Source organism: Miscanthus floridulus, chromosome 16 (genome assembly GCF_019320115.1).
Source record: "Miscanthus floridulus cultivar M001 chromosome 16, ASM1932011v1, whole genome shotgun sequence".
Lineage (NCBI taxonomy): Eukaryota > Viridiplantae > Streptophyta > Magnoliopsida > Poales > Poaceae > Miscanthus > Miscanthus floridulus.
The window spans coordinates 70,549,150-70,562,568 of NC_089595.1; the positions used below are offsets into that span (position 1 = coordinate 70,549,150).

The 13,419-nt window shown below is 36.3% G+C and overlaps 1 long non-coding RNA gene across 1 annotated transcript; it reads right to left on the reverse strand.

The window, feature by feature from the left end:
• Positions 1–7,522: 7,522 nt before the first annotated feature.
• Positions 7,523–9,022, reverse strand: LOC136512739 (uncharacterized). Its single transcript, XR_010773192.1, has 4 exons — positions 8,890–9,022; positions 8,657–8,799; positions 7,958–8,074; positions 7,523–7,647 (listed from the first exon to the last, which is right to left on the reverse strand). It is a non-coding gene; the product is annotated as an uncharacterized lncRNA (long non-coding RNA).
• Between the last annotated feature and the right edge of the window lie 4,397 nt (positions 9,023–13,419).

Here is a 13,419-nt window from a genome sequence, read left to right on the forward strand (position 1 = left end):
GTTTAGAGCAAGAAGAAGCTGAAGTAGACAAGGATGTTGGAAAGAAACTGGTAAGAAGAAGGAAAACAAATGTTCAGCAGAAGTCAGATTGTCCTTGTGTTATGATGGTGAAAGAAGAAGGAGCTGTATGGAAGGTTAAAACTCTTGATTTGGAGCATAATCATGAGCTATGCCCTAGAGACAGGGATCAACTATTTTCTAGTCACAAGTATATGACAGAAATGGAAAAAGGACTTATCAAGACTCTGAACGATAACAATATCCCGACTAGGAAGATGGTTTCTATTCTATCGTATCTTAGAGGGGGGCTTACAGCTATACCGATGAAAAAGAAAGATATCAGCAACTACAGGACAAGGCTGAACAGAGAAGTTAGAGGATCAGATATTACACAAGTATTGGATTATTTCAGAAAGAAACAAACTGAGGATCCGTCTTTCTTTTACAAGTTTGATTTAGATGAGGACAAGAGAGTGAGAAACTTGTTCTGGACAGATTGTTCTTCTATGAAATATTATGCAGATTATGGAGAATGTGTTAGTTTTGACATGACATATATGACCAACCGATACAACTTACCTTTTGCACCATTTGTTGGAATCACCGGACATGGGCAAAGTTGCCTTTTCGGATGTGCTTTCCTGCATGATGAGACAGTGGACACTTTTAAGTGGGTATTTCAAACTTTCCTTCAAGCAATGGGAGGAAAACACCCTCAAACAATCATCATAGACCAAGACATGGCGATGAAATCAGCAATAGAGCAAGTCTTCATAAACACAAAGCACAAAAATTGCTTGTTCCATATAAAGACCAAATGCTACAATAAGAATGTCAAGGTCTTTGCAGCAAATGAAGGACTATATGAAGACTTCGAAGATATAGTGAACAATAGTCTAACGGTGGAAGAATTTGAGCGACTTTGGAAGAGAATGATTGAGGAAAGAAACCTTCAAGGGAATAACTACTTTTCCAAGATGTGGGAAATGAGAAAAAGGTTTATCCCGGTCTACTATAAAAATGACTTTTTCCCTTTCATACAGACCACATCCAGGAGTGAGGCAACAAATGTGAGGTTCAAAGACAATGTAGGGCCAACCTATAGTATCATCAGCTTTCTGAAAGAGTACAATCAGATTGTTCATTCCATAAATCGAGCAGAAAGGCTAGAGGACAGCTATAGCAAGCAGAAAAGGCCAAAGGAATTTATATTCGGCTACAGAATAGAGCAGCAGGCACAACAGCTATACAATAGAAACATATTCAAAAGTTTCAGCTACAACTGAAGGCAACATCAAGGCTGAACTACGGGGAAACTAAAGATGGAAAAACATTTGAGGTGTGGCAAAAAAGTAACCAGATTTAGGAGGTTCATAGGTTCTGGAGATATACAATAAACACTGAACTAACACAAGGAGAAGAATAATTTACCTGCATATGTGCAAAATTCAGCAAAGATGGCATACTTTGCTCTCATATCCTGAAAATAGTCATTGAAAAGGAAATCAGCACAATTCCAGACAAATACTTCTTAGACAGGTGGAGAAAAAAGGATATGTAGGTACATGTTGAAAGACAAGAAGAAGAAACACTTGAAACAAGCTCATTGTTGAGATTCAACATATTATCCAGGAGATCAACAATACTGAATTCAAAAGGATCAAAAAATGAAAAAGCCATAGAATACCTTATGGCAGAATTCGATAAGATAGAAATCAATTTAGATAGAATGCTATGTGCTCAGCAAACAGGTGAAGCATAAAATGACCAGCAAGGAAATGAAGAAGGACAAACTATAGCAGCACAAGCTGGAGATCCACAGACTGAAATAGATGATCCAGAAAGAATTTAGAGAAAGGGAAGGCCACCTAAACCTGTCAGAATGAAGACACATATAGAAGAAATAAAGAAGAATCTGGTGGCAGCAGAAAAGAAGAAAACAAATGACACAGATAGTGTAGGTATAAAATTTAAGGACATACAAATAGAATTTGAATCCAAATGCAAAAATTCTTATTTATGTGAACTAATAATGTTTTGTAGGCTCCCCAGTGAAGCCAAAAAGAAAGAAGAGGAAGGAAACATCAAATGGTAGCACTGATCCCGAAGCCACACCACACTAAGGACACGGTGATCAAAGACATGCAGCAATTCACGATGATCAGCAGATAGAAGCAAAATTTAAGTAGCCAACATATTTATGTAATTTATGTAATGAGCATGATGTTACAGACATTAAATTAAATTATGCCTAGATCTAAAATTACATATGCTAAGAACTACAATTGCAGTGCCCAATATCTGCAATTTATATTATCGGTGATTGCAATTGTGAAACTTCAAGTAGTACAGATAGAGTGATAAGTACAGTTACCCAAATGTAGAGAGTAACTAGTGAATTAGTCTCACCACAAGAGATTACACAAATTTTAAATGAGAATTTGATGAAAACTTTCCATATTTACTTAGCCTTCACTTATTCAGACATACTTGCAGAATATATAGATCAACTAGCACAAAAATGACAAAATCACTAACAGATGAACAAGCACTGCATGCAAAACGAGATCTATAGACAGCACCAAAAATAGCTCCAAAAAAATAAAGTTAGCAAGTGGGCCTAACCAACACACGAGACCCCACCATTCCACTAACATGAAAAATAAAAAAGGCAACAAACAAAAGCAACCAGTACAACAGATCTATAGATATAATCATAAAGTGCTACCTACAAAAAACATATAGTCTACCCGAAAAACAAAATGCAGTTGCCAAACACATCAGAGCTAGCAAATACATCTACAAAAATGCCAGCCTTAGCAAAATCGCCACCTCAAAAACTAGTAAACTTATATTACTGAGTGTTGACACAGGAAGTAGTGACCAAATAGCTAGTACAGGAAGTTCTGGGAATGAAAAAGGTACAGTCTTACATGATCTGCCTTCTTACTTGGCCAAAATAAGGTCCAATAGTTCAGCACCCTCACATAGTCTGCAAAAATAGAAGGTAAGACTTAAGAGTTGGTTTTGTGTATAAAGACAAATGATGACTGTGGTGACTTAAGACTTAATATTTAAGAGTTAGTCTACAAAACAAAGAGATGGGGAACATCTATTTGAAATCACAGGATCATTTATGCCATTATTAGCTACATTTTAGAACAAGGAAGGTCCTAGGTGTGTGCTGGCACAATCACAATAAATAGAATACAATTTTTACTACAGAAAAACAAAGACAAATATTTCAAATGTGTTACACAAATCACAAAAACAATTTTTTTTCTATGGAAGGACAAAGACAAAAATACGGTGTGTGCTAGCACAAATCACAATAAACAAAGGACAAGGAGGCAAATAGTTCAACGCCAGCATATTGCATACGCTCAGAATTACAATTGCGGTGCCCGATACTTGCAATTTCCATTATAGCTTATTGCAATTTACTACTTATAAATGTGTGCAATCAATAAATGGATACTAAACACAGCTTTCTTGTATAGTATAATAGAGTTAAAAGATGTGAGTTCATGATATTCTACTACAACAGCCACAAGACAGCCCAGCTATCCAAAACCATCAGCTACTAGTTTCAGGTTCAATTAGCTGAAGCCAGCATGCTAAACTATCAAATGACTTTATTGGGTAATTATGATATCAAAAGAAATACAAATGTATTAGCAACCATCAGACAATCAAGTACACAAGTAGGAAATTAACATTAGGAGAATAGGTTAGCACATTAAACTAAGATAACAGAAATACAATGAGTGTATCGTACCGCCTTAGCCACCTTGTATTCGTTAACAGCCTTGTGAGAAGTGTAGGAGAACTTGGTGTTAGTGCCCAATTCAGGGACAATAAAATGGCTGTAAAAGTAGAACAAAGTTTGTCAAAAAAATATTCTATACAAAATCTGAAACTGAAATTACCATTAGTAGCAGGCAAAGGACTTACTAGTTGGTGTCGAACCACTTGGTCATCTCCATAGCAGGGACAGTGGCATTGCCCCTGGCCATGGAGAAGTAGGTGTCAAACCCAATCTCTCCTCTAGTCCATGAGTAGCGCTCTGGGACAGCGCCGAGCATGGCGGTGTGTGTTGACACAAATCACAATTAACAGATTTCAAGATGTGTTAGCACAAACAAGTCACAAGAGACAATTTGGAGCACACAATAACAGAGAAAGCATACACTAACCGGATCAGACTCATCTTTAGAAGAACAAGAGGGACCTCCACAAATCTCAAGCTTGTCCTTGTCTTCGCTATCAAAGGTTACTACACTGACACATAGTGGACAAAAATAACAAACAAACAAAGAAGAACATAAACTTAGAATAATGGTTCAAAAAACAGTTAACATCAAGCATCCAAACAAACCATCCAACCAAATATTATCATCCACTTTAGTTTAGCCTCTTGACTATAGATTAATATTTATAACCATTTCAGCACCAACTATTCTCATCAATGTAGTTGCTTCTTTACAAAGTACCATGCACTCATAGCATGAACCTACACACTACATGACAGGAACCTAAACACAAGATCCAAACACAACATGCAGGTCATGCTCTCTTATAGTACTGTTCGTAGACCTGAGAAAAAAATATTAGAAACAAAAATCAATTGAGTACATGATGGAACAATACACAAAGTGACATTACAACTAGTACTACCTCAGCATCATATTTCATCACTTTAGATTGACCATCTTCAGAACTATTGTATTCATTGAAAATCATGTCATTGATGTACTTGATACGAAGATGCCCAATATCAGCTTCACAAAACTTGTCCATCAAATAGACATTTAGCTCCCAAAGCTCTAGATTCTTCATCGCAAAGATACCACTATCATTGCTAAAGCTAAAACAAAGATATGAGAAAGACAAGACATAATATTATAAGCACCACACAAAATGATATGATCTAAAAAAAGACTGCACACTACCTGCTTCTCAGTCTGCTGAGGTACATTTGCATAGATTACTTCATATCCATGGAACCCAAAGTCAATTTGAACAACTTCACTCTAGACTGTGGTCAAGTTTGGTATCTAAAAGTAGGTAGAGGAAATAATTAGAGTGCAGATATATATTTTTTCTTATTTGAACAAAATTTCACATTGCATTCAAACAAAATGATGTGAATCCATGTGCTGCTGCCACTTACAAATTCATCACGGACAGCTTTATGGAAATGTGAGTCTGCTCCAAAATGTAGAGTACAGGAATCCAAGATTACAATCAATCTTCGAGTGATATACACAACAACCACATACCACCGATCATGGAAAAGAATTGGAAAATAAAGCTGACAAAATAACCCAAAATGAAAAGGAAGGGATTATTAGCACAACTGCAATGCACACAACATATGTGCTAAAGCTTAAAAAAATTAAAAGAATGTGTTACTCACATATTGGCTGTTTGCTAATGACCTTGCACGACCAGCACCCTTAAAGCATTTCACTGCATTATCATATAGCTCCTTCTCCTTGCTATCATTAGGACCATGATTTCCAATAAAATAGTCCTACAAAAATAGATTGGTCAATATTATTTTATTTGATATAGTTACCACATGTAATTGAGAAAAAAAAGAGAAACAAATGACACTTACACCAACTTTAGAGAAGAAATAATGCTTGTAAGAATTCTTAGGGTATTTCCTATGGAATAACAATCTGCACAAAGCATTCACTACAAAGTAATGGACCTTTCCTTGAGGCTTAAGAGAACTTGCAAGTGCACTTAATTTCACAACCACTTGCCCATAATCGATTACTGCAAGACTGAGACAAATGAAAACAATTCATAATTACTTGATTCAAGTCTACTCAAGAGTGGTGAAAACGGTAAGGACGTTGTAAACATTGAAAACTTACTTGGAATGTTCAGTTTCTGTCATCTTCAAAACAATCTCATATATGTCAGTTTCAAGTCTGGAGACTGTTATCTTCAAATGAGGCATCATATAAGGGCTCAACTTGTATTTGCTTGGGATCACTGTCCTCCTAGGACGATGAACAGCCAACTTTGCACTAGAAGAGTACCAAGGACCTTGGTTTGAAAAGGACTCAGAGTTGTCTGATAAACCATTGCTTCCCATACTTTTTGCAGAAACAGAAGTCCCACTTCGATGGGATGGAAGAGGTGTAGGTGCCTGCAAAATCAAGAAAAAAACATAAAGTTGTTCGAAAATCATAAACTAAAAATTGACATAATAGGTACCTCTATTATGTCTGATTTAAAATTGACATAATAGAGGTATAAAGAATGGGACAATAGAAATGCTTCTATTGCCTTCATTGTCTATATATACACCACTAGTACTGCTAAGGTACACTAGAGTATCGATACTACATGACTGAGAGCACTTGTACTAGCTATTACATGACTGAGAGCAGCCCCAACTACTAACAAATTGTTCCAAATTGATAAAACTACAAATCCCATTTTATAATGTCAATGTGTACTCCAGAAGGGCTGATTGCAGCTAGAGGAACAGGAGCAATTGATTCTTCAGGAGTCTCAGTAAAAGGTAAAGACTCCATTCGCACAAGGTCCTAATCAAGAAAAACTACGATATTAGTTACAGAAAAGAGGTCACAAGATATGTCACAATACAAAATTGATCCAATCTAATAAACAAGCTTACAGTTTCAACATTGTCATTTCTTTCGGTCTGAACAGTTTCCTGATTGCTCACATTACTGCCTCCACCAAATGGATTAGACCTCATCCGGTCAATAAACGTCCAACCATCTGATGCAGGGCAAAATTGGAAGTAGAAGCTGCTCTCGGATTGAACCTATCAAAGAGTGAAAGTAACTCAAGTGTTAGTACAATAAGACAAGTTACAAGAAACTCTTTTTTTTGTTCTATGACTTCAAACAAAAAAAACACAGAAAATACAAAACTCACATTTAGTTGGACATTCTGATGTGTAGTTGGAGCTTTAGAAGGTAGCACTCAGGCTTCTCTTTGAAGATTATCATCTAAAGTACAAGCTGTACTAGATACTGGACCGACAGGACGCCTCAGTTTAGGATCTTCAACATAATTTCCTATATCATCCTCATCATCAAACATTCTAAAAGATGGCATGCTAGGACTATTAAAGTAGGGAGCATTATTCTTTATACAAGGTTTCTGAACAGGTGCTTTCCCTGCTTTATCAAATACTAAATTGGTAAAGAAGGTTCAAACTTACAGGTGACAAAGAACATATATTGCACATGTCAAATACCATAATTGCAGTATTTCAAATCTTCGATTTACTGCTAACAAATGTGCAATCTAGAGATAGGTACTAACCAGTACGATCCAAAGCAGGAGTTGTATTTTTAGCCAGTTGAGTTTCTTTTGAATGGCAGAGAATTGTTTTTGGGTCTGAAACATGCAAATTAGGACTAGAAGCATTTTGGACATTCTTCACTGCACAAAGACCTTGATCACTCTGATTCAGAGAACCAATAGGATTCCTTCTACTAGACGCATCTCCTGCACAGAGACCATGCTCAAACATGTGTCTTGTTTGTATCATAGATTTTGTTAAACATTTTTTCATCAGCAGGACAAACCTAGAGTGTTCTCAATCGTATCGGTCGAGGGTCTAGCAGCTCCACTAGTTCTTTCACCTACCTGAACAATGACAATTTAGTCAGCTCCAATAAAAAACAAAAAATACTTGAACTGAAAAAAATTGAACTAAAATAAACTGAATGTGATCTAAACTAAACTAGACGCAAATACACACAAAAAAGATCCAAGCAATAATCCAGTAAACCAATGTGATCTAAACTAAACCTAGTGCTTTACATACTAAACTGAAATAAAATCGAACACCGATGGATAGAGGCGATACACAGCCTTATGGTGTTCGAAAATAGAGCTGAAAATAAAAATTTGTGAGGTGCACACACAAAAAAAACAGCAAAACACAGAAACTCACTTTTAGTTCAAGCTTCTGATGTTTGGTTCTAGCTTTAGAAGCTAATATTTGGGCTTCTTCAACAAGTACAGCATTATCCTTTGTACCTCCAATTCCAGCATGATCCAGTACACTTGCCTAAAATTCACAAATACATATTATTTACTACTAATAATAATATGCAGTAGCAAGAACCCTTCAACTTTGTCACAATACATATTATCTACAAATACAATCAAACAGACTGGTGCACCTACAACTTTGCTACAGTATGCAGTAGCAAGAACCCTTCATGGTATTAAACACACGAAATACTACATCAATGCAACAACAACAAATAGCAAACATGTAAATGATTGAAAAATTGAGAGTTTCAGACATAGCAGCTGTATAACTATATTCAGAGAGTTTCTGACAATAGAAATACTACAACAATGCAACAGGATTTAGATAGTTTCATGCACAGCAGTAGTGAAATGTTGAGAAGTATAACTCTAAGCTACTTGTTTAGTTATGGCTGTAAGTAGTACATTGGATTAGCACTTGTTCTATTTTTTAAACCAAATAAATACATATAATCTAATGGGGCACTGGTGTTGTCAAATGTCCATTTACAGTAAAAAGCATGTCAAAACAAAAGGAAAATTTTGAATGCACATGATCCATCAATTTAGAAAATACAAAACAAAAGGAAAATGAATAAGATGTAGAAACATTGACCTCAACATAATCATCTTTTCTGCAACTGAGAGGGGATTTTCCAAGACCTTGAGATAGTCCATATCGAGTCCTAGAAGCTACACTATCAGGAGTGGAAGTTTGTGACGCATAGTTTTTCCTCTTCCTCTTCCTTCTACCTGAATCTGCACCTCAAAAATATTCATAAGAGTATGAATAAGAGATACAAAGTTAACTCAATGCTGAAAAAATGTTACAAAAAACACTTTATGTACCTTGAGCTGATGAGTTATTGGAAGAAATAATTACAGTTGCCTGAGAAACACCACAATTGTCACTACCAAAAACATTGTATGCACTATCTGAATCAACTTTTTCAGTCACAGAAACTTCTTCATCATTATTTTTAGTCGCAACAGCCATTGTGGGATCAACAACTTCCACATTAAATACACCAGCAGCAGGCAATGTGGTATCCAAAACATCTTCCACAATGGTATGAGTTGAAGCAGGAGGCATTGGGGCTTCAAATTCATGAGCCATTGCATCATCATCTTTGTGACTAACATTGGCTGGAGAAGGGATTCCGGCAGCAGAATTCTCAGGCAGTGGATCATCATCAACTACACGACCATGATGGTTTTTCATGTACTGGAACATTGAGATGACAAGTTTATCAGGGCTCCTGAAACCATGTGCTGTGTGATGTTCTTGGAAAATGCCACACAAAGCTTCATTGTCCTGTCATGTCAAATTAATAGTAATTTAAAATGGCAAAAATTGCGGATTATGCATATTAAAATAGCAATGAACTAAACCACACAAATATTAAACTAAATGAAAAACTCATGAACATACTGAACAAGGCACCTACTTGTTCATCAAATAATCTACAATCAGTATACAGAGAATCCCTAAAAGAAGCACAAGCATCAACCGGTAACAAAGATTCAGCATAACAAGTTTCCTCAATAGATTTGACCTACACAAAAAAATTACAGTTAGTCAGTCAGTAATCTAAACAAGAACAAAACAAACATGACAACACTTATAAAACCTCAAACCAAGACTTACTAGGCGCTTTCCATACTTCTCACCAGACACACGATCATAAGAAGCATATTTGTTAATCATCGAGCCCTTCCAACAGAGGATCCTTGGCAGATTTGGGGGGAGCTCATTATGTTTTCCAATATTGACAAAATCAAGATAATAAGCCTACAAAAGATTTCAAAGACATCACTAAAATAGGGTACATATCCAAGACAAACAACAGAATACAGAAACACTTACAGCAAGAAAATATCTGCAGCCACCAATAGTGCTTCTATTCTTCTTTCTGTAGTTTGAAATCGAAGCAAACAGCCAATCAAACACAAACTTGGACCAATCCCATTCTTTCACCTTAGATACACCAATCAAAGCACCAAGGTACTGCGGGCTGGGAAGAGTACTAGAGTTTGCACACAGAAAAGTGGACAAAGCAACAACCATAAAGTACCGAAACACATCATCATCTGACAAAGTGTCACCTAACAACTTCTCGCCAAAGGTCTTGATCAGAGGCAGAGAAGCCTCATCGATTTCAGAAAGAAACTTGGTCTTTGCAGAGTCATTATGATTTTCCCTAATGTCTTCACCACCTATTGGAAGGCCTAAGAAAAGATGAACTGCCTCTGCAGAAAATGGGATCACTTTCCCTCCAACAACTATGTCACAACAATTCAAATCAACTTGATCTGCTATCCACTGCACAAAGCCTCTAGGTGCAGAACAACCATCATACTCCAGCAAGGTACCGAAACCGTGATCCCGAATAATCTTCTTCTTACGCTCATCCAATTTCACAATTATCTCTCCAAAATACTTACTATTGAACCTAGAGGATGCTCTCTCTGATGTACTTACAGCAGCACTTGATTTCCCTTTACCCCTGCCTCTGACAGTTCTGTTAATCTAAAAACCAATGCAAAAAAATAATATAAAAATTCCAATTAAGCTACTGAATTTAGTAAACATGGTGACAAACAAAAAAGAAGATTAGTTAGGTACTGAATTTACCTTTCCAGAACACACCCGGACGCCAGACCGTCTTGATTTCCCTTTGTTGCCAACAAACTTAGAAAACTGTAAGAAAAAATACTTGTTAATCTAAATATTTCTGATATTTGCTGTGCGGGATCATGTGGCATGTGTGCACAATTGATATTCTGACACCCCCTGAAACTCCCTGTGTTCAACTTTAGTATTTGGTATTAGTGCTTAATTTTCCTACTTGTTAATCAATGACAGACAAAATCAACTAATGCTTATGCCCCAAAAGAGTACTTTAAAACAAGATTCACTATGCGTTAGATTGAGCTAACTTTTGCTGATATAAAGCACATTTTTTAAAGAATGTGTTATGCATATGTTTCATTAAGAGGGGAAACAACCCACAGAAGTATAGTACAAAAAAATAGGAAACAGAACAGCACAAGAAGTGCCTAGGATGACAACTGCGCTACAATTTAAATACAGTAATCTTCACCATACAAATTTCAGAACATACTCCAGATAAAGCTTCCTGCACATGCTTGAAAGTCTTCAGCATCTCAGCAGTATCAATATCATCATCTGTGGGATTTTGATCCTAAAAAAGGCAACAACATATATCATATTATTATAATACACAAGTGCACAAACAAAACAAAATCAAGTGAACTTAGTACCTCGCCAACATTCATAGAATTAGAGTTGTTTTCTTCTTCAGACTTCATAGCAAAGTCATCCTCACTCTCACCATATCCAGAATCACCATCAAAAAGAAATAAATCATCATCCATGGCTACATAACATAACAAAAAAAATTGGTTAATGACCTCATTGCTAGCTACAACCAATAAAAGAAGAAGCAAAACAACTAGCTCGAAAAGTAATTGGACGCTTACAGAACAAATAAAAAAATAACTGAGAGCCTTCCTGAAAAAATAACCTGAAACTCCAAGATCACTGGAATAACTAGAGCCAAATATATTATATATCATAGTTCAATATAATAATTACAAGCCAGTAATAGCTGGTATTCATAAAAAAACCAATACTTATAATATCAACTAACCAAACTACAACTCAACATCATCACCATCGTTTACACTAGGATACCTATATCGGCACAGAGGGCACGACTTATCGCTACCAAGCCACTCAAAAATGCATATCTTGTGGAAGACATGCATACAAGGCAGCACCCTCAGTGTCTCCATGGCAGCCTCTAAAGCAACTTCGTCATCGTCCTCTTTTCTGATATCTAAGATACCCAAGCAGATAGCACAGACCTCGTCGTCTTTTAAAGGCAACTCTACTAAAATAGGTTCCCTTTCAACGCGAGGAGCTGACGATTGAATAACAGGGGGACATGAAGAGCTCCGCATGTGCCTGTCCATCTAAACTCAAACGATCAAAGATGAAAATATTAAATCAATGTGTTTCACTGGGAACTACAAATATTGCATCATCTATGTCAGACCGCAATGTTGTACAATAGAAATGAGATGCACTCCTTAAAAATGTATGGTCCAGTCCCAAATAGCCCATCTAGAAGAATATCGATGCCCTAAAGCAAGAACAATTGCATGCTCCAAGTTAACTAAAATTGCATGCTCCAAGAACAGATATTGCACATGTTACACACCGTAATTGTAGTAGTTGAAGTATGCAATTTACTAGTAATAAATGTGCAATCAAGAAAATGGTGCTTCTAAATAAAGTAATAGAATAAAATCACAGTTCACTAGAATTCTAATGCAGTTTGCTTTAGGGACAACCAATGTTGACAAGAATAGAGGCAACTAAAAATTGATGTATACAATCTTACCAAGGGACCATATGGAATGTCAGTAAAAAGAAGTATATAATCAAACATGCACTTTAAAAGAAATGACAAAAAAAAGATACTGGATGATAAGCATCCTACCGAATCAGAAATGTAAAGTTGCTGAATTCATTCATGACTTTGATATCATGAATTATATTTACAGTTGCTGAATTAACAGCCTATCCTACTTCAATTCTTGGACTAAAGACAGAAGTTCAAAAATCATGTCAATATCATAATTACTTGATAAAAAATCATGTCAATATGACTATAACAGACATGCAAAAAGCTTTCATGAAGTGCACGCACTGGCCCATTTGGATATCATTGCATCAAGAAAAGGACAACAATTCTGCAGTTTTAACACACAAACAACTAATTTCATCCATGATCAGAGGCACTACAAAAATTCCTGTAAGCCATAACAAGGCTACCTGTTTGGCCTAGGTACAGTGCAATGCAATTTATCCTCACGTAGATCTAACAAGACAAATCATCATTTTAACATTGGGACAAATCATTAGTTTGGCCGTAATAAGCATGCAGTCCTGAATCACCTTAATTCAAGTCTCTTGTGAAATTGATAGAAATTGAAAAGGGACAACTGAAAACATACAAAAATACAAGACACAGAAATGATAGGACTCGCTACAATATTATTACCTTGCTGACAGCCTTCAGTGGGTACCCTCCTCCAAGCCTTGGATCTCTGCAAGCTAGGGTTACTAGCCATCAACAAAAAATCAGGATGTCAACTAGCCATCAACAAGCTTGATGTACAACAATGAAACCAATCACTGATATAAAAGGTCACAAAAAAAGGATGACACATGATGTATACAAACCAAGGAAGAACAGCCTAAAAGCTGGCAATGCTTCAATCTGTGGTGCACACAAAACTTGAAAATAAAGGACACATTAGCATGGAGGAACTGATTGAGATAAAAAC